The 24456-nt window shown below is 33.9% G+C and overlaps 1 protein-coding gene across 1 annotated transcript in view; it reads left to right on the top strand.

Annotated features, from left to right (window-relative positions):
• The window catches only part of LOC145291908 (calmodulin-binding transcription activator 2-like), a 2646613-nt gene that overhangs the window by 945721 nt on the left and 1676436 nt on the right, over nt 1-24456 (top strand). The gene's annotated exons all lie outside the window — the stretch shown is intronic.

Genomic DNA, 24456 nt, shown 5'->3' with positions numbered 1-24456 from the left:
TTAAATCTATAATGTATAAAACAAAAGTAAAATGTCATCCGTTTTCAAATTATTCTTTGCATATATTTGCTTCAAAGTAAGAGTACTCTTTTTTATTTTCTTTTGAAAACCAAAATCTATGATGATACATTGCCTTCTCTCACCCATCCTGGACAAAATTAAATAATCATGATATTATTTCTTATGTAAAAATGTCTAAATTCTTCTATTTACCTTTTCTATAGTGAAAATAAAATATATTTTCGATTGAAATTTAATTTCAAAACAAGTTGGCTGGGAAAAGACACATGGCAGATATATAAAAGACACCAGAATTAATGCCATGGAATAAAATTATATTAGATTCACCATTAAGAGACGAGTCTTCAAAGGAGCCATCACTTATTAAGACCCGGAGGCCACTCGAGGATAAGGGTTAATGAGAGTACAGTAGTCATTAGGACAATATCGTAGTAATCATTAATAGTGGAAATTTGGTAAATTGTATTACTTAAGGGGAAGGATCATCAAGAACTTGATTACATTGGACTTGAAGACGACCATAATGTAGTTATTAATAGCTACAAAGCAGGTAAACAATAGAGAATTCCACAGGCGTGCAGTTCTAAGAAAGAAGTTTAGTTCATGGAATCTACGTTTAAGTTTAGGTACAGATAAAGAGTGGGGAAAATTATTGACAGTGGTTTCAGCTAGACTAGTGTTTTTCTTGAAAGTTTGGTGCTATATACAAGTGAAACCTGCCCAGTATTTTTCTATTGAGTCATAACTTATCACAACTAATAGCAATTCGAGGATAAAAGTTAATGAGACTGAAATAATTTTCAGCTCGACGAGTAGGAAAATTATTGGCGCATTGATCAATGAAATGAACTCATTATTAGTTGTGTACCGATTTTTGGGCGAGAATTGATTGACATTGGATTTAAAGATGACTAAGTTGTAAACAGCAAGAAAACAGTCCTATGATAATGTGTTCCACATATGAAAAGCCCTCAGTAGGAATGTGGAAGAAAGAGTTTCTTTTTCCGAAGTTATAGTCAAATGAGTTATTGTTGTTTTGCAAGGAGGACAAAGATTGGTGCTCAGTTGAGAATGTTTAATGGTAATAATTATAGAGCAAATAGACTAGCAACGTCTTTTCTGTGAAAAATGCGTTTTGGAGAAAATAAAAGATCTACTACCATCAGATTTCAAAGTCGATTTTGCACTCGGCCGATGTAATAAAGAGTACTCTTGTGGAACTCTTCCTTAGATGTGGGGAGAAGTATTCCGTTTTTAATTTACATTTTAAAGGTCACTATCGGTCTCTGGTACTAAAAGATCAGGCGATCTGAAAATATCGGCTTTTTGACATAAATACACCAATCATCGGTGTCATTGTTTCCTTTTTTTTCCAAAACACAATCATGTCCTGCAAAGCCTGAAACAAAACAGCATACTTTTCTCTATAAAACAGCCAAACTAAAGACGTTAAATAAATATTTGAAGATATAAAGAGCTTTTTTTTCAGAATTGTGAATTTGGTATTAAACAATCTGAAAAGGGTTGATATGTCGGAAAACAAAACAACTATCGGCTTATTTTTCAGATTACACACCATATCAGAGGAGGGGGGGTACGCGATTATGACTTCTACTGTGAAGATTGTTTTGTTTACGACCGACTGCTTCCTAAAATCGTGCAGTAAATTTAATAGTCAAAGATAAATCGAAATTATTTCTGAGATTAAAATGTCGGCACTTCTTAAAATGTGCGATCGATTTTATTGCAAAAATCGATTTTCTGATTCCAATATTCTTTCGCCGAATTATCTTTCCAAAAATGTAAATATTTTCGTACGAGAAATTAAGAAAAAGGTGTTTCATTAACGTTTATACATGGATGGCAATGGTTAAAAGACAACACAACACGTGCAGAGCGTCCAATCTATTGCATGGTTTCTTTATTCAGGGGCAAACAACAATGACACCGCTAAAGGCGATGTAACCCTAATTAGTCCCTCAAACAGCATCTTTCCTTTTTCTGAAATACAAAAATAATAAGAAAAAAAAAGATCTAAAAAAGCAAACGAGAAAAATAAAATAGTGACCTAGGCATTCATTTGGTTGACTACCCTCTTGCCTAATAGGGATTATTCCACCCTTTTTACTTTGGACTCAATTTAAGATGAATAATCCTTGAACTTAGCAGGATTTCTTACTGGTTTTCCCGACCGTCTCATCCTTACTCTTTCTGGGTTTAGTTTTGTTGGAGATGGTGTGGGACTTACTCTTTCTCTTCTACCATTTCCTTGATGAGATACCTGGGAGTTACAATTCTCTTCTGTACCCGGTGTGAAATTTGCAACTGGTATGATTAGTAGATCAGTGATGATAATGAGTGTTTCTGTCTTTTTTTTTCTGAAATCCACCCCCTTCCGACGATGCAGATCTCTATTAACTTTGACATGGCAAGACCTTTCATCCAGTCTACACCACACAATAGCTTTTTACCATTCTTTCTGACCTCCTATGTGTGGTTTATCCATACCACATCTCCAGGGTGCAATAGTCAAAGTGGTTTTACTTTGTGATTGAAGAAATGCTCTTGTGTCCTGTTCCTCCACTTAATCATCTTGTTTAAATTTTGGGGTAAATCCGGTTTAAGTAAATTCTCTATGGTTGGAAGAAATGTTTTTGTTCATTTGGTCATCAGTTTCTGGCTGATGATAAGAGACCTCTACCTGACGTATTTCTGTGATCCAGCATCGATAGTTATGGATCAGCCTTATCAATTGCTTTCCATCTTTACCGCAGATTCCACGTTTCTATTCACTTTGTTATTTGAAAGACTAACAGGTGTGTTTAGAGACTACTTTTTTGCAAATATGGAAAATTCATGGTTAATGAACTGGGGTCCATTATACCACCTGATCTGGTATCCAATGTCGTGCAAAATGGTATTTAAGTTTATTGATCACTTTACCGGTGTAGGTGGAAGATGATCAGTTTCTCAGAAATTGATCATGTAATTAACTGTGCAGAGATGGTCCCTATCTGCAATCTTGAAAAGATTTATTCCTACTTTTGCCCAGGGCCTCTTAGCAATTTCATGGATGATTAAGGACTCTGCCGGATTGGCTACCTCATATTTTCTACATATAAGGCATTTTGAAACATAGTTTCTGATGTCATTGTTCACATTTAGGCAGTACAAACATTCTCTTGCTCTTCTGCAACATTCTTCAACTCACAGGTGTGTGAAATCCAATCTTTCAAATCAGCTCGCTGAATAGTTGGGACCATTTCCTCTGAAGAATAAGCCATCTTGTATAGTCATTTCATTCCGCATGTTGAAATATGGTCTCACCTTTGAATAAAGATGTACTTTGTTTTCTGGCCATCCTTCCACAATTACCTGCTGCATGTGTCTACCTTCCTTTGTGGTTGAGTACAATTTCATCAACCTTCCCTCTGTTACACGAATATAATCAGTTTCCCTGACATCATCATCTATATATTTACTATTCACTCCATGGATGTATGCCTTTGATAATGTATGTATCTGCAAGGAACATCTTCTTGCCAGAATGGTACAGAACTATAACTTTGTAAACTTGCAACCACATAAACATATTTTACAGCCGCTTTGGCATTTTTCCAATTCTTTTTTCATTATTGCTCCCAAACGTCTGTGATCGGTCAGCACTGACCTGTTGACCAAGCGTATACTGATTAAAACCGTTCACATGCATATACTACTGTTAAGAGTTCTTTTTCAATCTGTGAAAATCTGGTCTCTGTGTCTGTAAGTGCTCAGCTGATATCGACCAATGTTGATCTTCTTGTACCAATGTAGTCTCGATACCTTTTTCAGTTGCATCACACAGAATAATCAACGGTGCTTCACTCACCACTTTTTTCTTTTCTCAACCTGCAACCATGGCATATCTGTCTTTGTTAAATTTCGAATTGGAGCCTTCACATCAGAGATAGGTAGAAACCTTGCTAGATAATTCACAAATCCTCCCAATGGTTGCACTCCCTATATGCCCGTTGGGCAAGGCATATCTCTTATGGCCTTTACTTTCTCAGGGGTAGGACGTAAATCCTCACTGGTTATTGTGTATATCAAGAATGATGTAGGTATCATTTTTTTTTTTTTTTTTGAGATTCATTCTTTTCTGTCTTCCGTCGCATAGCATGTTTGCATCATCTCTACAGCAGCTTCCTGAAATTTATGCCACGATCCACCAATGTTTTTTTCCGTGGTTTCACCCTTTCTCACCACCAGAAGATGATCTGCTTTATTGACAATCCCCTTCAAATCAGCTACGTTGTTATATAGCGCCCTCTGACATATTTCTGGAGCCGGAGGAATGCCACATCGTAATAACTTCCAATGAAACCGATGATATGGAGTAGCAAATGTTGTCAAGCTACTACTGACTTCATCTAATTTTAAATGCCAAAAATCCACCTCGTAGATCCAGGATTGAGAAGACTTCACTGACAGCAAGCTTTGGCAATAAATAATCAGTGCAGGTAACTGAAAGTGTTCCTGTTTAACAACCCATTTTAGTGGTCTTAGATGTACATTTTTCTTGACTACTAGCGCTAATGCTTCATCTTCGCCTTTATTACCTCGTCTTACAGAATTTATGTTTTCCATAGTCATCCACTGTCATCTTGTGTTTCGACCACAGGGATGTTCTTTTTCCTCCCGGATCTGCATTTATTATCAAAGTGGTTCTTCTCATTAGATTTGAAACGTTTCTTCTCAAATGCAAGATAAAACTCTTTACTCAGTTCATGTTGCAACGCACACACCCTACACCCTCTGTCACTTTGTGCCGATGGTTTTCTTGTAGATGTAAAATCGACTCTATTCACTTCCTCGGGTCTCAGGATTTTGGACTATAGCATGACGTTTTTTGACAGTCTATGCATCTTTGTAAACCTGTTTCATTTTTAATAATTTCGCTTGTGTATTCCAAGAATTATCTGATCTCGCAATTTTGATGAGACACATCTGTCAAAAAGAAAAGAGAAGATTTTATCAACGTATGAAGCGACGTAATAAATATTTCAGCAGTTTCTGATTCTCTCTGTTTCTTTGTATGGAAGATGTAATGTTCGTGTATCTCTTTGTTTCCCCTATAACATATTTATCGAACGTCTGAATTATTTCATTGGCCGGTCTCTCATCTTCAGGAGTCGGCAATTGAAACGCATAATAGACCTTTAATCTTAGCGTATTAAGCAAAATCGCCGTTTTGTATTGTGCCGGTTGTCCTGACCAATACGTAATAATGGCATAATTTCCATTTAAGCTTAAAAAGCTTCGAATTTGTTGCCAAATTATTTTCCATAAACAGGGGTAGTGGAGGTCTTATGTCAGCCACAGGTCTATTTATTACTTCCATATCAGAATATTTTTTTTTCTTTTACTCCACGAGCACACAAATTAAAAAAAAAACAAAAAAACAATGAACGTTACTTAGATGCGTTCGTCTTTCTAAAATACATTCCTCTTCATATTTGAAAATCCTCTGATCTCACAGCTGCCACCAGGTTTGATTAACGTTTATACGTGAATAGCAATGGATAAAAGGCAACACATCACGTGCAGAACGTCCGATCGCGTGGCGGCTTTATTAGAGAAAAGCTACAGTGACACCACTAAAGGCGGTGTGGGCCTAATCAGTCTATTATGCAGCAAAAAGAAAATAAATAAGTAAAAAAAAATAAATAAATAAGGCCTAAACACTGAACAAAAAAAAAACAGTTAAATATTCCCGTCCAACGCCGAGTAGGAAAATTTAGTTAAAAATACAGAGAACATATTATCATGCATTTATGTTAATCCGCATATTTTCATTGGAAAAAAAAATAATCAAAACAAATGTAAATCGACATTTATAAAATGGACAGAAAGTCTTGGATTCTTTGAAATCTAAAGCCAGTATTTTTTTAGTATTTTTCTAAATTAATAAGACTATTACAACAAATTGGATTAAAAGGTGTCTACAAGAAAGTATTTGATATTATGAGGATAAATCTGATAACTGAAATAATTAGAACTTCAATTATATATACTATCTGACCAGACATGGCGTTGCCCGGGAGAATATGATTTTGTTTATGTTGTTAACGAAAACATGAATATTTTAAATTTAATGGATGTCTCTGCAAAATTATGTTCTAACCCCTTTTTTGCTCTTAAATTTACAAGAAACAAAGAGTGGCACTTGCATAGGAAAATAGAAGAACCCAAGTAACTCGTGTTCTTACCTCTTAATCCCCACTAATTTTTTTTTTCGATTTTTATAACTATTAAATGTAGAGTTCTGTAAATGTTAAGTTTATAAATAATAATGAATAGTTAAACATTTGTATTATTTCATAAATACGAAGAACATCCTCACAATAACGTACTCTTGTAGAAGTAAGGAATTCGTTTTGGGAGGAGGGGGCATTAAATGATTGTGCCTATACACAAACATTGGAAGGGAGGTAATATTTGATATGGATATAAGAATCGATGCTCTTTATTAATCCTATTGCTAACCATTATTCCGAGTGAATATACGAAAAAGAAAAACAAAGGGTAAAACTTTATAGTTTAAAGAACCACTAAGAATCTCCTCCTCTCTTTCAATCTTCTGTTTTATTAAGTTTGATCTAATAAACTAAGATTGGAATAGTCAATCATGAACAAAAGAACATTTCCCACACGTTTATTTTTCGTACATGGTTTATTTTTCATCTTTTCTCTTATACTGATATACGCTACTTAAATTAATGATTTTTAAAATATGATAGTTATCTTAACTTAAAATGCTACCAAAGGCGAACAAGCTTTGCCTACTTGTTTTATCTCTTTCCCGCTTCGCTTCTATATGAAAGACAGAAAGAGCGAGTAGAGATAATATCGAATTTTGTCTCCATTTTTGTTTTATTTAACTGACTTTGCAAACTCAGATGATTTGAATAAGGAAAAGTAAGTTTGCAAAGCCGGTTAAATTTAAAATGAAAACATGCAATCGACGAGTAATCCAACATGTTACATTTCTCTCTCTCTCTCTCTCTCTCTCTCTCTCTCTCTCTCTCAGATATATATATGTGTGTGTGTGTGTGTGTGTGTGTGTGTGTGTGTGTGTGTGTGTGTGTGTGTAAACAGTTTTTTTAATTATTTTATAGTTCAGATCGATTCTTATAGGAATCGATTTTCAGAACAAAATGAACCTCAAAATTCAAGTATTTAAATAGTTATTTCAGAATTTCAAAATAAGAGCTATAAATTTAACAATTAAACCTGTATCATACTATGGTTGAATGGTAATTTCGAAGCAGAGGAAAGCTTACACATATTTCTAAGGGAATTCAAAACATACTTGAAAAAATTTAAAAAGTAAGCAAAAAATTCCTGTCAAACGATTGTAAAATGACATTAAATCACAATATTATGCAACTTTAATCTGCTATACTCCTATGAATTGGGTCTTTTTGTGCATTGATATTCATATTAAAAACATATTTTTTAATTATTTAAAAAGAAAATACGACTTTGTTATATATGGGTTGTGGAATTGCAATCATTAGCTAAAGATCTAGCTAATTTGCATATTCTTTTAAACATTTATTTTAATTAATTCCTATTAGTTTTTCGGTTTTCTGATGGGATGATCATCTTTAGTTAACTATTACGTGTGATTATATTCATGCAGATATTCTACATGATTTATACTTGCGTCATATTTGTGTAAAAAGATTATAGTAAACATAAACCTCTTTCTATCTTTATGTACACGTATATATATTGTCTAAAAGATTTTGTCTACAAAACTTCTCCGTCAGTCTTTTGTCTACAGACATGAAACTTAATATATAGGGTATTCAGACCCATGTGAAACTTATATTTCGGTTTTAACCAGGGAAAATCGGTGCAAAGATCTGAAAATTAAAGAAATGGAATTTGCCAGGTGAAGGTCGAACGATGGCATTACGAATATGCATGCGTAATGTAATAGCTACTGGTTCATGTTTTAATTTTTAGCCTTGCAGCCAAACATGTCTTCATAGGTCAGGCATTAACGTCAAAGGAAAATGTAAATCATAAGCTTAACGTTTTGGTTTCCATCCTCGGTGGTGGCACACAAGTCATTTGCTTTTTAACTTTTTAAATCATTATTATATATTGGATCCAATATAATGTAATAAAAAATACAAAATCTGCATTGATCAAAATATCATATTTAACCGTATTTTACGACCGGGCAATGCCGGGCGGCCTGCTAGTATCTGAGTATATATATAATTTACTATTTTATATATACACTCATATTATTATATATTAGGTATATATTTTCGTTTTAGGTTTTTATTTACGACAACAGTGCTTAATATGTGAGTACAACTTCGTATCAATATAAATATGCTTATCGCAAGTAAGCTATATTTAATTCCTGAAGAAATCATCAAACCAAATACATGGATTTATATTTTATACTCGTTTTTACAGTTAAGCAGTTCCCACTCCCGTTTTCAACAAAACTGTGTTCTTACTTTTTTTTATCCTTATACAACCTATTCGTTTTCTTCAACCAATTAATTTACCTAATTTTCGGAAATTGCCAAAATCATTCTCAAACAAAGAAGGAAATACTACAAAACTTTGCAATCACATTCTTCACCTCCCAATACAGCTGACCAACGGATTGCAAATGGTGCTAATTGTCTTCTTTTTTTTTGTTCGTTTGCTTGCTGTTTTTTTTGTTTTTTTTTTTGTTGTTTTTTTTTTGTTTTTTTTTGCTTTCTGTAAAAAAAAATGTTGTTTACATAACTGATTTGCCCTCCCACCCTTTCACTCTTTCATGTGAATTATTATTATTATTTTTTTAAACAACTGCAATTCCACTTAACAAAAGGAAGTATGAAATAGCAGGAACGGAGGAGAAAGCTGTGCCACTAATTACAGGAGTTAAAATAGCGGTATAATAACCAGTTGCGCTGCTAGCAATTGTAGAAAGGGAGAGGGCTTTTGTGGCCGCGAGTGGAAGCTAAGTGGGAGGTGAATTCGAAATACTTGTAACGAGCAATGTTTTTTTTTTTTTTTTTTATACTTTCTCTTTGTAAAAAGAAATATTTTTAACACTGTGTTGTTACTTATCAAGACCAAAAGCTACTCGATGATAATGATTAATGGGATGTAATAATTGTCAGGCGAAAGATAAGGAACACTATAAGAGTACTAACGTGATAAACCTAGCTGCTCTCAGTGTTTCAGGTGTAATGAATCACATCACGCTGAGCAGACAATCCTTAGATGCGATACTTAAATTAATGATTTTTTAAATATAATTTTCCAGATTTAATAAAGTACCATGAGATGCAATCAGTCTCTACAAAGTTATACATTGCACAAACTTGTTTGCATTCTGCTAATAACAACAGTAACAATTCCATTAGTTACTCGCCCTCCCCCACACACACCAAAAACTGATGGCGCCAGCATCAGTTGGTAACTGATCAATGCAGAGGTCCCCAGATTCTAGAAAACTTTTCACTCTAATAACTTCTTTCCTCAAACTCCTTGCCTTTGGAATCCCCTTCTTTCTCCTTGTTTTCCCATGCATAAATTTCAATGTAATGTGAACAAACATCGTGGTGCACAACTCCCCACTTAGGATGTCCCCTTATGTATATGTATCCTAATGACGGTAGTCCCTTATGCTTCAGTGACAATATGCCTTTCTTTAGGAGAAAGTTCAAAAAAAAAAAAAAAAAAGGATTGGAAGACTACCGAAAGAGAGCACCATCCAAACTTCTACTGAAAGAGCATAGAAAGCGGTGGAATCCTGACGAGGCTTATTGCCACTCAAATTTCAGGGAAAGCAAACGGTTTTTATCACTGAGAAATCATTGAGAACCGGCTGTTGTGAGAATGCAAAACTGATTACCAAAATCAATTAGACTAACATTTAAACAACGTATATTTTTTAAGTTATTGAATCTATGAGAAAACTTGACATCTTTTCAAAAGTTATGGATAAATATACAGAACCCCTTCCGATCCTCCGCTTATCCAAGTCTAATCAAATTAAAACGCTGTTTATTATCTCCACCAATGAAGTTACGTTTTGTTTGTCAGCAACGTCACATGATAACGACTACTGATTAAATTTTCATTTAACTTTTACCAGAGATTTATCCTTGGGTAACGAAGTGACCGGATTCTGTCTTGGAAGTAATCCAGATCTAGATCCAGACGTCAGAACTTTTTTTTGGATTCATCAATATTGCATGATATAGCATTTCATCAATTTGGCTCTAAAAAATATACCATACTCAGTAATAATAATAATAATAATAATAATAATAATAATAATAATAATAATAATAATAATAGTAATGATAATCACGATGACAACTAGCAGGACCTGTGGAAATTCCATAATTTATTGATGTTGGTATTCTGTAGATGTTCAGCATAAATGGACACGCTCTAATATTATTGTGGTTCTTTTGTTAAAACTGCAAAAGTATTTAAGCTAGCAGGGACGCTCGGCATAACCCGGTCGTAAAGTATGCTTAAATATGATATTTTCATTCTTGCAGATTTCCTATATATTATTATACAATTAATGTTCTATCGATTTTTATACATGATAAAGTTGCAATTTCAAAAAATATATATATATCCATATGACTTGGGTGCATTAACTTGAATCGAAACCGAAACCAAAACTTATGAAAAAACAAATATATATATATATATATATATATATATATATATATATATATATATATATATATATAGAGAGAGAGAGAGAGAGAGAGAGAGAGAGAGAGAGAGTTCTTTCAGTTATAACCGGAACCAAAACTTATGAAGAATTATTGATAAAATTATTTATAAAAAAATAAATGACTTCAGTGCCATCAGCTATATGAAACTTATGAAGAATGCTTGGTAAAATCATTTATTACAAGAACAAAATAAATAACACACATGCTATCCTATTAATATATAGATGATGATGATGATGAGTATAATAATAATAATAATAATAATAATAATAATAATAATAACAACAACGACGACGATGACGCCGTAATGCAATAAAATAACAACTGACACATGATGATGATGATAATAACGACTACACCGTCAGAATTGAAAAGAATATGGAACACGAAGAAAGCCATTATAATACGAAACAGTGTTGGAGTATTAGGAAAAATTCAGGAAAAAAAGACGGGACTAGTAGAAATTGGAATAAAAAATAAGACTATACAACTATGACAATGATGAAAACGGCTGAAATCTTAAGGAAAATCCTTCTGTGCAAAAACCAAGCAACATAAACTACGGACGCTTAGCAGCCACATGAAAGCAAAAAACTTTGAACTCAAGGGAACTGAGGCTGTAAGAAACCTCATAATCCCCCCCCCAAAAAAAAACACAATGTGATGGTATCAACCTCGGCTGATTCAATGCAAAAGAGTCGTGAAAGTTAAGGAGGACGAACACTCGCCATAACTCCATTGGAAAAGTTCAGAGAATACTGAGGCCATGAGGTTTATTGCCACCCAAATCTCAAAGAAGACCAATAGTCAAGTAATCAATGGTAAGCGGCTGTTTTAATAACGCAAAACCATGTGCATGTAGGTGGAGATTATTAGGAAGACTATTTGTCGCTCAGATTCCAGGGAAGACCACTAGTTATTGTCAGTGAGAAATACATGTGTATAAACTCCTAATAAGTTAATAATAATGGAAGTAATTACGTATCATTACTATTATATCATTATTTCTATAAAGCCACCATTCGGTATGCATGAAGTATTATTGTCATATCTGGGCCGATTCCACAACCAATAATCTCTCTCTCTCTCTCTCTCTCTCTCTCTCTCTCTCTCTCTCTCTCTCTCTCTCTCTCGTACACATTTTTATTATTTTTATTTTTTGAATTCGGTGTCACCACTTATGAAAGCCCAAAGACCACTCTAGAATAAAGGTTAATAATTATTAGGTATATGGCAAAACAACATTGTGATGATCAGTAATGGTGGAACGTGAGTAGCGCTTAATTATTTGATGACGGCTCAAGAAATTATTTACATTAGACTTGAAAACGACGATACTATAATCAGCTGGGAAGCAGCCTCATCGCATTCTGTACCGCAGACGAACAGTTCAAGGAAAGAAACTTTGCTCATGGAATTTTCATTTAAATTTAGGCACAGATAGAGAGGGAGGGAAATCGCTGACAGTTGTTGTAGCTAGATGAGTGTTTGTTGCGAATGTTTTACAGGGGAAGGTCATAGATTGAAGGTTGGGGGTGAATAAAAGTATAAAAATAAATAAAAGATACACTTCAAACCCTGAAGCAATAGTACCTGTCAGTGTTCTATTTAATGTGTCAACTCAATTTGTCCTTAGCATAACACTAAACTACCTCTGACACCCTTAAGCAAGTAGTTCACTGCTGCTCTATCCACCTTACCAAAATCTTTCTTTTCCAGTCCTTTGTACCAATATTCCTATTAACCCTATTAGGTAGCCTGTAATTAAAAATATATTCTACCTCCAATACCCTTGTAGGAATTTGTGATATATTTCCAAAGACAAATCCCCACAATATTATTGTACAATCTTCGAACAGAACAAAAACTACGCTTTGATCCTAACCTGAAGAGCTAAGAAAGTGTATTTCAGTTCGAGCTTCGCATCTGACATAGCTTCAACAGGGACGTGACGATGGCTAAGTGATTAACAGCACAGATTGACAATGTTGGTGTGCAAATTTCCTTTCACAGAAGCACTTTCACTTAGAGATATTGGCAACCTTCTTTGGACCCTTCCTGTAAGTACACAATGTCTTTTTTAGAAAGAATTCTAACTAGAAAGATGTTGGTAAAACGAATACCAAAAATAATCATCTGATTGAAACAAAATGAATGAGTGATGCTTAACAGCAGCAACATGGGATGAAATGTAAAAATTTGTTTTTGTATTGGCGATCCCATTTTTTAAAAAAGGGTGATAACATACGTACGAACATGTAATTGCCTTAGCGTATTATTATATAGATTGCATTATCCATCATCTTTTTTGGCCTCTATTAATACTAAAGAAACTCAATTTCCAGTTTTGTCTGCAATTATTTTTATATTAGTTTTTTCTAAATGCATCTTCCATAAAAAAAAAAATTTAATAAACATAATTAGAAATGCTGCAAAACTGTCATCATCTATCACTGAATCACCATAAATTTTCTAAATACTTTTTTCTCTAAAGCTTGGCTCCGTTAGGCTCTTATGTCCATGAACTCTGTTGAGACTTTGGGTTATTATCATTAATACCTTACTAAGATGTCTATCTGATATGAGAAAGTAGGAGGAAGGGAATACAAAAAATGAAAGGGGGGAGTAAGAGTAGAGACGATGCAGCATGATAGTCTCATGTGTTATAATCTGAAAAAAAAAGAAGTTACCAACGCATTTTTAAACCTTTGACTCAGAGTTATAATAATAGTATAATACTAATAATAGTAATACTAAAAGAAGAAGGAAAAGTAGAAGAACCATATCAACAATTGAAATATTAATTAATTAAAAAAAGAATTCCTTGAGTGAAGAAGATAAACTGCATGAGCTGACACTAAGCTAAAATAAAATAGCATAAGACTGCATGAAGATTTCTAAAAAAAAAATTTTACTGAAAATACAAACTCATATTATCATAAGAAACTAAAACTTTAGGAAGATCTTCGGCATTTCAATAATTTAATTTTTTGTTTTAACTCCAAACAAGGCATATTGGACGTAAAGGTTCAATCCTCTATATGGTTGAAACATGGGATCATGTCTACAGGGTACTACGTAAGGAATTGAGCAACAAAATGTTTGTTCATATTACATTTCAACTTCTGCATATTAGTGCAATCAGGAAAATAGGAAATAAGGAGAGAATTCTGAAGTCTAGCAATCTAAGGAAAGAAACTAGAGCAGTAGGCTTTCCGGCATTTAATGACCTCAACAGTAAAATGGTAGGATTTTGCTGGTGTGCACATCAAAGGGGCACAAGTACTATGAGTTCATCAGGGCACATTTTATTAAAGTACTTGAAAACAGGCACATAACAAGAATTTCAGAAACTACCTGGCAAATATATACAGCAAAATAAGTGCTTTAGAGATACAAACAATTGCACTTAAAAAATGTTTAGATTCATAAAAAGATCTTTTGTTTGAGTCTCTGAAATAGTGGATTGATGTCTGGCATGATTCCAGCAAAAAGCCAAAAAAATTAAAAAATAATAATCAAATAATAATAAATAAATTTAATAAATAAAGATGGTCAAATATGAAGCACAAGAAAAACTATGGTCGTATTTTTTTTTACAACTTAATGTACAACGGATAAGAGTGCTAAGTAATAATTAGTTCTCAGTGACTGTCTTCTGGAGGTTGAAGGTTCAATCCTCTGTATGGTTGCAACAAAAAATACAATTACGAATTACGTAAGACTTCTACCCGGTCATGACTGACGGAACGAGAGAAAGCTACGCCCATGGATTATATAAAGGGTTTTGTACAGATTTCTGAGTTCAACAAAATGCATCTGAAGTAATTCAGAGGTTGCATCATCTGAAACGTTGTGAGAATAGCATCCAAGTTGAGAACAGCAGTCCGAATAATTTAAAATATCAATCTTCATCCAACGAATTTAGAAACATAAAGAGTTTTCTTTCTGATATGGGAAATGGATTTTCTGATATTTTTGTCACATTCAAATTTTATTTCTTTTATAGCAAAAGGATGAAATTAGAGTGCAGATATTTTCTTTTTTTTTATCCATTCTTTCCTTAGTTTTATCGGTAACAATGGAATCCTTGAATTCAATATGATTAACAGACACACTGCACTAGTTGCCAGGGAATTAATGAGGTTCTCTGCTCTTAGTCCCGAACTTCATATTTAATATTATTCTTATCTTATAATTTCTATAACTTCCGGTTTTCACGTAAATAAAATAAAACGTCTTTGCTATTTATAGGTCCTGGATATGACCTTAAACTATATCCGATGGTGAGGCCCCAGTTTACAGGCTTTGGGGAGTGTGGAGCCACCCTTTAATTGCTATTGCTCCCAGGTCCACTCTGACCCGGAGTGTTGATACCTGTTAGGATCTCAACTATGGGTTCAATAGAAACCGACTTGAAAAAACAAAACAAATATGCTCTATTAAAAAACTGTTCTTCAAAATCACTGGATTCAGCATTAAATAACCTGAAAAGGGTTGATATGCCGTAAAACAAAAACAACCAACCAACTTTGCTATTTATAGATGTCTAGTGCGTATGAAGACTTTCTCTCTCATTTCTTTTGTTACATTTAAACTTGGACCCAACTTTTGTATAAAAGTATTGCAAAGAAACAAAGGAAAGAATTTCGACATGAGTTTTTTTCAATTTAGTTGTTTCTTCTTCTAAAAAAAAAAAAGTTTTATTTTATTTATATATTTTTTATGTTTTTGTTTTCGTCATGTTTGTTGTATTGTTGAGTATAAAACATTTCACGGATATTAACTATCAAATATATTTATTCCGTCAGGTACAATAATAGAAGTCCATGTAGGGAAGCAACAACTGTTAAGTGCGTTGATAAGTGAACCGTTAAGTGTTTTGAATTCTAACTCGCAGCTTCAATTGACTCCAACCAGTTTCGTTCTCCTTAAATGTACATGAAACATAGTTACGTGTTCAAGCAAAATCACAACACGAGCACAAGTGATATGCGATAATATGGTTGTACTCCTTTTAATCAAAATGAAATATACTCCTCCGAATAACTTGAGTAATGTAGCCTTAAAAGACATATGGTTATGGGGGAATGTGTGTTTGAGCCAGGTTACAACAATACTGTGATATTAGGATATTCTTTGTCTATTTGTTTGTTGTTATTTGTAATCTCTATGGCTTGTTAATTTTTCGATAATTCCCAAAGTTGCCATCTTTTAGTTCATGATGTTTTTCTTTTGTGGTTAAAGTGAAATGATTGTACCATTTCTAATTAATAATTGAAGGATCTCATTTCGTTACTGTCATTGATTGCTTACATTTATTTTGTGTTCTTATAAGTCAATTTGTAATTATTATCTTAATTTATAGATGAAGGGATGTGACTTAAATTATTTCCACATTTTGATGAACTTGTTTTAATATTTTTTAACTCGTGTCTATTTTTATTTATTTATTATTTTATTTTGTTTATTTTACATTTTTTTTGGGGGGGGGGTTATTTATTATTCTTATTATATATATATTTTTTTAAAATTTAATTTATATAATTTCTTATCTTTCTTGTCTGTATAATTCAGTCTGGCTTCATTGAACGTAGGCAATGTTTCTTTAAATGCTGGCATTTTATAATATTTTCTGGTCAACAACAAGGCGCGAAGGCCACTCGAGGATAAAGGTTATTGAATGTAAGGTGGTAGTGTAGTAATCGTTAATGGTGTCAATGGGGTGGAATTTGGATTATTTAAGAGGATGCCTCAACAGGGACTTGTTTACATTAGACTTGAAGGCTACGATATTATAATTGGCCGGAAAGCTTGTTTATGGAATTATGTTTTTAATTAAAAGCTTATTTCTTTTTTTAATGCTTATCTGATGCTTCCACATAATAGACAAAAAGAATTCTTATTGGTATGAATTATATTTTTAATCAATTGGCCTTAGCTCGATTTTTGCTTGCTTCAAAGTGTTTTGTACAATTCACAGGTAGTAGTATTATTGAAATGAATGTTTCTAGCTGGATTCATAATGACTGAAGTCAAGAAAAAGTTTCCTCAACCATGTCGAACCCCTAACATTTCAGAAAGAGGCCAGAATCCAGCTGTGCGCAAAACGGCTAGAGAATGTTCCTACTGATGGGAATCTCTCTTTCTGAGCCCCTGTAACCTCTCGGTTCAGAAGTATTCAACTGCCTGAGAGCAGGAATGGGGAGATGAAAAGTTGGTATGATTTGGTATGATTTGTAGATGGAGCTACAAAACTGATCCAACCACCTGCGAATGTGGAGAGGACAATGCGATTCAACACTGTCTTGTCTGCCCTTGACAGCCCCAACTAGTGCAGAAACAATAATAATGCAAAAAACTGTGTACAAAGTGAGAAACTGTTGTATGACCACATACTTCAAAGGCAAGCAAATAAGAATTATTTTTGAGATCAAAGATTCAGTGTCTTTAAACGAATTCAGTCGAATACTATATAATGGTATGGGCATATATAGCAGTGTTTTCAAATGTTATTTTTCTTATTTTGTGTTAATTAAAAAAAAATGTTGGTATTACTGTTTCTTTTATATTTTCCAGTTACAAGTTTGTTTCTGCAATACAAATCACTTTTAGTTGTGTTAATTTTTTTTATTCCACAAGGAATTATATTTTCAAATGTTCTCCATTTTTCTTTACCCATTTAAATTGTTATTTTTATTGATTTTTCTGTCGTTATTTTAATTTTTTACTATTTTTATTTTTATACCTTCCCCCCCCCCCCGAATGCAGCTTCTCTGTCTGGCTTGATCCATATGCTTAAAGTTGCAGGAAAACTAGTGACTTTGAACATTCGTCAGTATTTGCCAACTGCCATATAGTAGGGTATGATAAAGGGTCGTTTTAATGTAGAACATGCAACTTTCAATAAGTTCATATTCATTAGTTTTCCCAATTGAGAGACACCAGAAAATACAAGGGCAAGTATCAATTCAAAATATAAATTTTATATTTCTTACCAATCTAGGTAAAATATATAGACATTTACGCCATTTATTAATATTTTATTATTATCCACCCATTAGGAATCAGGCCACCCCCAGCGATCACTCACAGCCATATACCTGTGGTGTTTCCTGGATTCTGAGTGACAAGTTTCCTAGATTTCCAGTGCTCTCTATCTCTCTCAATAATCAGTGTAGATGACTTCACATTATCGCAACAGCCACTTACCTTTGAACTCTCACTAACGACGGCCACTGGTATTCCCTGGGGCTCGGGTGACAAAACGTCTTTCCAAGCCCTCTTGCTCACTGCACTTTTCTAGTAAAAATCTGATTAGTACTCTCTTTGCTCGGTCCTTCTGAACCGTTCATGATTCTTAGGTGATGCGGCATCTAATGTAAACGCCATCATTTTTAGGGAGTAGGGGTAGGGGGCGTAGTTAACATTTTATGGTTTCTGTGATCGTATTCTGTTTTGATTTTTGTTGTATTGCAGTATCAGCAGTTAGTGTTTGCAGTTTATGTGAGTGATTTTTATTATTATTACTCACTAGGAGTTTTTACACAGGCCATCATCGAAGAATTGTCTTTGAGAATAGCCTATGGTGTTCCCTAGAGTCTGAGTGATAACAAGTCTCCCCAGATTTCCAGTACTTACCACCTCTTTCGATAACCTTTGCAAATTAGGTTGCACTCTCGCAATAGCCGTTTGTGATTTCTTGTTGGTAGCGGCCATTGGTCTTCACTTGAATTTGGGCATCAATAAGCCGTCCCAGTCCTGTTTGCAGTCATCCAGTGGAGATCTGATTAGTACTTTCTTTCCTCAGTTTTTCCATCCTCCTTGCCCCTCCTTGATTATTTGGTGTTACACCAGATTATGGCCGCAATCTATATATCTATAAAAGTGAAATTGTGTGTGTGTGTGTACATTTCCCTACCAAATTACTCTGTCAATTATCAGTCTACAGATCCCACCCTAAAATAAAGACTAACGAGTAATAAATATGCACTTCAATCCCATCATGCAAAAGTTAGCGATTTAAATACATTTCCTGGCACATGAACGAAACCATTTCAAATGGTGAGGAGAAATATAACTAGATTAATAGGGAGTGCGAACATTGGTGAAGCACTTTTTTTCGTCACTTTCATGGAGGGTGTACATAGGTACAAGTATATATATGAAATCTATATATCCATAAAAGTGGAACTGTCTGTGTGTCTGTCTGTGTGTGTGCATTTCCCTACCAAATAACTCTGTCAATGTTCGGTCTACATACTCGTTGGAAAAATCTTTTTAATCGGTTTTCGGCTAAAAATTTGGCTGTCAAGAGTCAACGATTTGACCTTTGAAAACTCTACCAAACTCCTTCGCCAATTTTGGACCTAAATACTTGAAAGTTTAGATGTAGGTTAGTTGGACATGGATCAAACGTTTTAATATGATTTGAACTCAAAACAATAAATGTTAAGGGGTCAAAATTGGGGTCAAAGTTTAAAAAAAAAATTTGACGTCTGCGGTCTCTACCAAATTACTTAGCCAATTTTTGGTCCAAACATTTGAAATTTTACATAAAGTGTATTCAAACATAGGGCAAGGTTTTTAATTGGTTTTCGGCCGAAAAATTGGCTGCTAAGGGGTCAAAGTTCAAAAGATTTGATCTTTGCGGTCTCTATCTCTAGCAAACTATTCAGCCAATTTGGGGTCTAAACTTTTGAAAATTTACATAAAGGGTACTTAGACATGTAGCAAGCTTTTTCATCAGTTTTGAGGCAAAATTTTGGCTGCCAAGAGGTCAAAATTAAAAGAGTTGAACTTTGCAGACTCTACCAAACTCCTCCGCCAATTTTGCGTCTAAACAGTTGAAATTTTAGATGTAGGTTACCTGAACATGAGTCAAACTTTTTAATACATATATACATATCATATGCACATAAAGTTATGAACACTACATAAGGTCCGAGCAAAGCTGGACTGCACTGCTAGTAATCTAGATTATCAATCCTCATTTTAAAAAAATCAAATTAGTAAAACCAAATTAGTGAAAAACTAAACTTAATTAAAAATCTGTTAGATCGATTTTATTCAAATATACCATGAAAGTATGCTCTCACAATTTCTTAGCTATAAATAAAATAGCAACTTGTGTTCAACTAATGCTATATAATGAATTATTTACTTATTTGCTGTTATATCAAATAACCTTGATAGGCTTGATATGCTAAAGTTAATATGGGAGGTAAAGTTTGTTTTTATTGTGGATAGACAAAGCATCTTCTGGTGGTCAATATTTAGTTTTGGCTTTGATTCAAATTCGGACGAGATGTTAGCAACAGGAGTCGTGAAGATGTTGACACAAGGCACAGCCAACAAGCTGCCTATTTCTATTTCATTGGTTAATCCAACCGATTTCAGTGTGTTCCTTGTAACTCATAATGAACATGCATCCAAACCTTTAACCTTCAATCAAAGAGTTCGATCAGTCGTGGAAAATTTTAGTTCACTTGTTCATTGGATTATGTTCTCATAGCATGGCCATAGGCCAAAGCTCTAAGTATCGATTTGCAAGATATTTATGCCTACATGCTTACAGATATAAACTTATCGATTTTTTTTATATTCATTTACAAGTCTTTGTTTACTAGTTAGATACAAGGTCGGTTTTTAATGTGAAGAAATGTCCACCTCCTTCATAAATAATACTCTAGATAGAGCAAAGATAAATGTTGAACTAGCTGAGACAGAGATCATAACCGATACTACACTTTGATCCAAACCTGAATGCCGAGATGTAGCCCTGGAAAAAACATAGATTCACCACTGTTAGAAAACGTTTCCTGTGTGATTATTAATTCATAAAAAATAAACCAGACCCAAAATTTAAGAAAGAAACACAATATTTTAGGACCAACTTTTCTGGCTATATGAAATATACACAGAGAATAGATAAAAATAAAATACAGTCAAAACTATGGAGCACCAATGAAAAATCGACATTATAATTCGAACTTATATATATTTAAAGGTTAAGAATAGTGGAGTAAAAATTAATAAATTTATTTTAACAACAATCAATATTTGGCATATCCTGATTTTGTCTTTTATAACAGCTTTTATTTGTTTTTGCATATTATTGGCTAAGTTGTTGTGGGTGGTAGGATCTATTTTCTGCCACTCTACATGGAGTTTTGCATCTAATTCTTTTCTTGATGAACATTTGTGTATTCTCACTCTTTTTCCTTAGATGGGATCACAAAATTTCAATGGGATTTAGGTCTGGGGATTGAGAGGGACCACTTCATCACTGTAATCTTTTTTCTTGAACCAACCCATTGAAATTTTTGACGTATGGGATGGGGAATTATCTTGTTGGAAGATTACATTACTTGGAATGTTATTATTAAATATTTTCGTCAAAGACGTTTGGTAAACTTGGTCCAGCATGTTAATATAAATTGTGGAGTTCATTCTACCTTCACACGTGTACAACAGTCCAATGCCTGAAGAAGCCATGTAACCCTAGACCATTACACTTCCTCCTCCAAATTTGACAGAATCACACAATCAGGATGAAATGCTTCTTTTTCCCTATGTTGAACATAAACCGGGCCAGGGGTGCCAAAAAACTGATGGAAAAAATGAGAATTTACCACAATTTTTGAATAGATGCTATAAATTTCAATTGTTCCTTTCAAAGTTTAGGAAATGGAAGCTGTTTACTTACCTCAAAGTTACTTTTGTCAGACCAAACAATTTTGGCCTAATTATCAGGTGTCTAATTTTCATGCTTTTTTTTTTATGCAAATTCCAGTCGTTTTTTTCTTGTTAGTCTTTTAATCCCGCTTATAATATCTTTCTTCTCACTGTTCGAGCTGATGCGTTTTTGTTTGCATCTTCTCTAAGTTGTTTGAATTGCCTTCATTGAACATTCCATCTTCCTGGCAATTTTTACCCAAGAATGTCCTTCACTAGATAAAGCAACAATTTGTGCTCTTTTAATCTCTGAAAGTTGCTTATTTGGAGGCATTTTCAATTAAATATACTATTATAGTACTAGGAAGAGATATTACCTAAAAAATAACAAACAACCTTTTGAATGACAACGAATCATTTTGAGTATTGGAATGAATTTAGTATGAAACTCAGCTAAAACTCTTGGTCAAATCGTTGAACTTTGCCCCCTTAATCGCCAAATTTCTGGCCAAAAATCAATCACATCGATTTTCCCAAATCTCAGAACCCTGTATATCAAATTTCGAGTCTGTAGTCTTAAAATTGACAGAGTTATTGTGTATGGAAATGTACACACACAGACACACAGACAGACACTTTCACTTTTATAGATATACTAGCATTTCAGCCCGGCGTTGCCGGGTGTTTGGATGTGTATGTTGAGCAAAAAAAAAAAAAAAAAAAGTGGTAGTAGGAAGGCAGGCTCGAACCCGTACCACAAAGGAGGAAAAGAACGGGGTAAAACCTAACATTTATGCTGTTACGACCACCGCCAAGCTGGAAGCGACATTTTTTAAAATTAAGGCTAGACAATCTAAAGGAGAGGATAACTTTAAAAAATATCGGCGAAAAAAGTGACCCCCCCCTGTAGAAAAGTGCCTAGTTGAATGGGAAGATATTAATGTTTTTAGCCAATTTTTCGATATTTGTCGTATGAAAGGTCGAACTTTAAAACGATACTGATCTTGGTAAAATCTGTCGCCTCTATTAAAAGTTTAAGGCAGACATGCAAAGAGACATACATACATACATTTATATTTTGGTAACTAAAAATTCTTGACTCAAACTGATGAAAAAGCTTGCCCTATCTCTGAATATCCTTTATGTAAATTTTCAAATATTTAGACCAGAAATTGTCTGAGTAATTTGGAAGAGACTGCAGAGGTCAATTTTTTTAAAACTTTGACCCCTATTATGACCCCTTAAAATTTATTGTTTTGGGCTCAAATCAATATTATTAAGTTAGATCCATGTCCAAGGAACCTATATCTAAAATTTCAAGTGTTTAGACCGAAAATTGTCGGAGGAGTTGATTAGAGTTCTCAAAGGTCAAATCATTGAACTTTGACCCCTTAATCACCAAATTTCTGGCCAAGAACCGATCACATCGATTTTCCCAAATCGCAATACCCTGTATATCAAATTTCGAGTTTGTAGACTTAAAATTGACAAAGTTATTGCGTAGGGAAATGTACACAGACACACAGATACACAGATACACAGACACACACACAGACACTTTCACTTTTATATATATATATAGATAGATTGATCAAATAATATATTTTTTTATTAAGTTTTTGGTCTAAACATTTGAAATTATACATAAAGGGTATTCAAACACGCCGCAAGCTCTTTAATCGGTTTTTGGGCGAAAATTTGGCTGGCAAGAGATCAAAGTTGAAAGAGTTGACCTTTGCAGAATCTACCGAACTCCTCTACCAATTTTGGGTCTAATCACTTGAAATTTTAGATGTAAGTTACTTGGACATGGCTCAAACATTTTAATTTAATTTTAGCCCAAAACAATAGATGTTAAGGGATCAAAATTGGGGTCAAAGTGAAAAAAAATTTGACGTCTGCGATCTCTACCAATTTTCTCTATAGTAGTTGAGGAAGCATTTTATATAGAAAGGCATTACCAAACATTTGTGTGAATCATTTTTTAATATATACACATGCACATAAAGTTATGAGCGGTACATAGGGCCTGAGCAAAGCCGAGCGGAACTGCTAGTATATCTATAAAAGTAAAAATGTCTGTGTGTCCTGTGTACATTTCCCTACCAAATTACTCTGTCAATTTTGGTCTAGAGACTCGAGATTTGACATAAGTGGTATTGAGATTGGGGAAAAACTTTTTAATCGATTTTCAGCCAGAAATTTGGCTGTCAAGGGGTCAAAGTTCAACGATTTGACCTTTGAAAACTCTACCAAACTCCTTCGCCAATTTTGGGTCTAAACACTTAAAATTTTAAATGTAGGTTACTTGGACATGGATCAAACTTTTTAATAGGATTCGAACCCAAAAAAATAAGGGGTTAAAATTGGGGTCAAAGTTTAAAAAAATTGACCTCTGAGGGCTCTACCAAATAACTCAGCTAATTTCTGGTCTAAACATTTGAAATTTTACATAAAGGGTATTCAGACATAGCGCAAGCTTTTTAATCGGTTTGGGTCGAAAATTTGAGCTGCAAAGGAGTCAAAGTTCAAAAGATTTGACCTTTTCTGTGTCTAGCAAACTACTCAGCCAATTTTGGGTCTAAACATTTGAAATTTATACATAACGAGTATTCAGACATGCGGCAAGCATTTTAATCAGTTTTAAGGCAAAAATTTGGCTGCCAAAAGGTCAAAGTTGAAAGAGTTGACCTTTGTAGATTCTACCAAATTCCTCCGCCAATTTTGAGCCTAAAGACTTGAAATTTTAGATGTAGGAAACTTGGACATGGGTAAAACTTTGTATTTTGATTTGAAACTAAAATAATAGATGTTAAGGGGTCAAAATGGGGGTCAAAGTTAAAAAAATTGACCTCTGCGGTCTCTACGAAATTACTTAGACAAATTTTGGTCTAAACATTTGAAATTTGACATGAAGTGTATTCACACGTAAGGCAAGTTATGAACAGTATATAGGGTCCGAGTAAAGCCAGGTTGAACTGCTAGTATAACC

The sequence above is a fragment of the Euprymna scolopes genome, chromosome 2, assembly GCF_053919585.1.
Source record: "Euprymna scolopes isolate OS-2025 chromosome 2, ASM5391958v1, whole genome shotgun sequence".
Taxonomy (NCBI): Eukaryota; Metazoa; Mollusca; class Cephalopoda; order Sepiida; family Sepiolidae; genus Euprymna; species Euprymna scolopes.
Note: the sequence above shows the minus strand (reverse complement) of the source record. Positions and strands in the feature narration are given on the sequence as shown.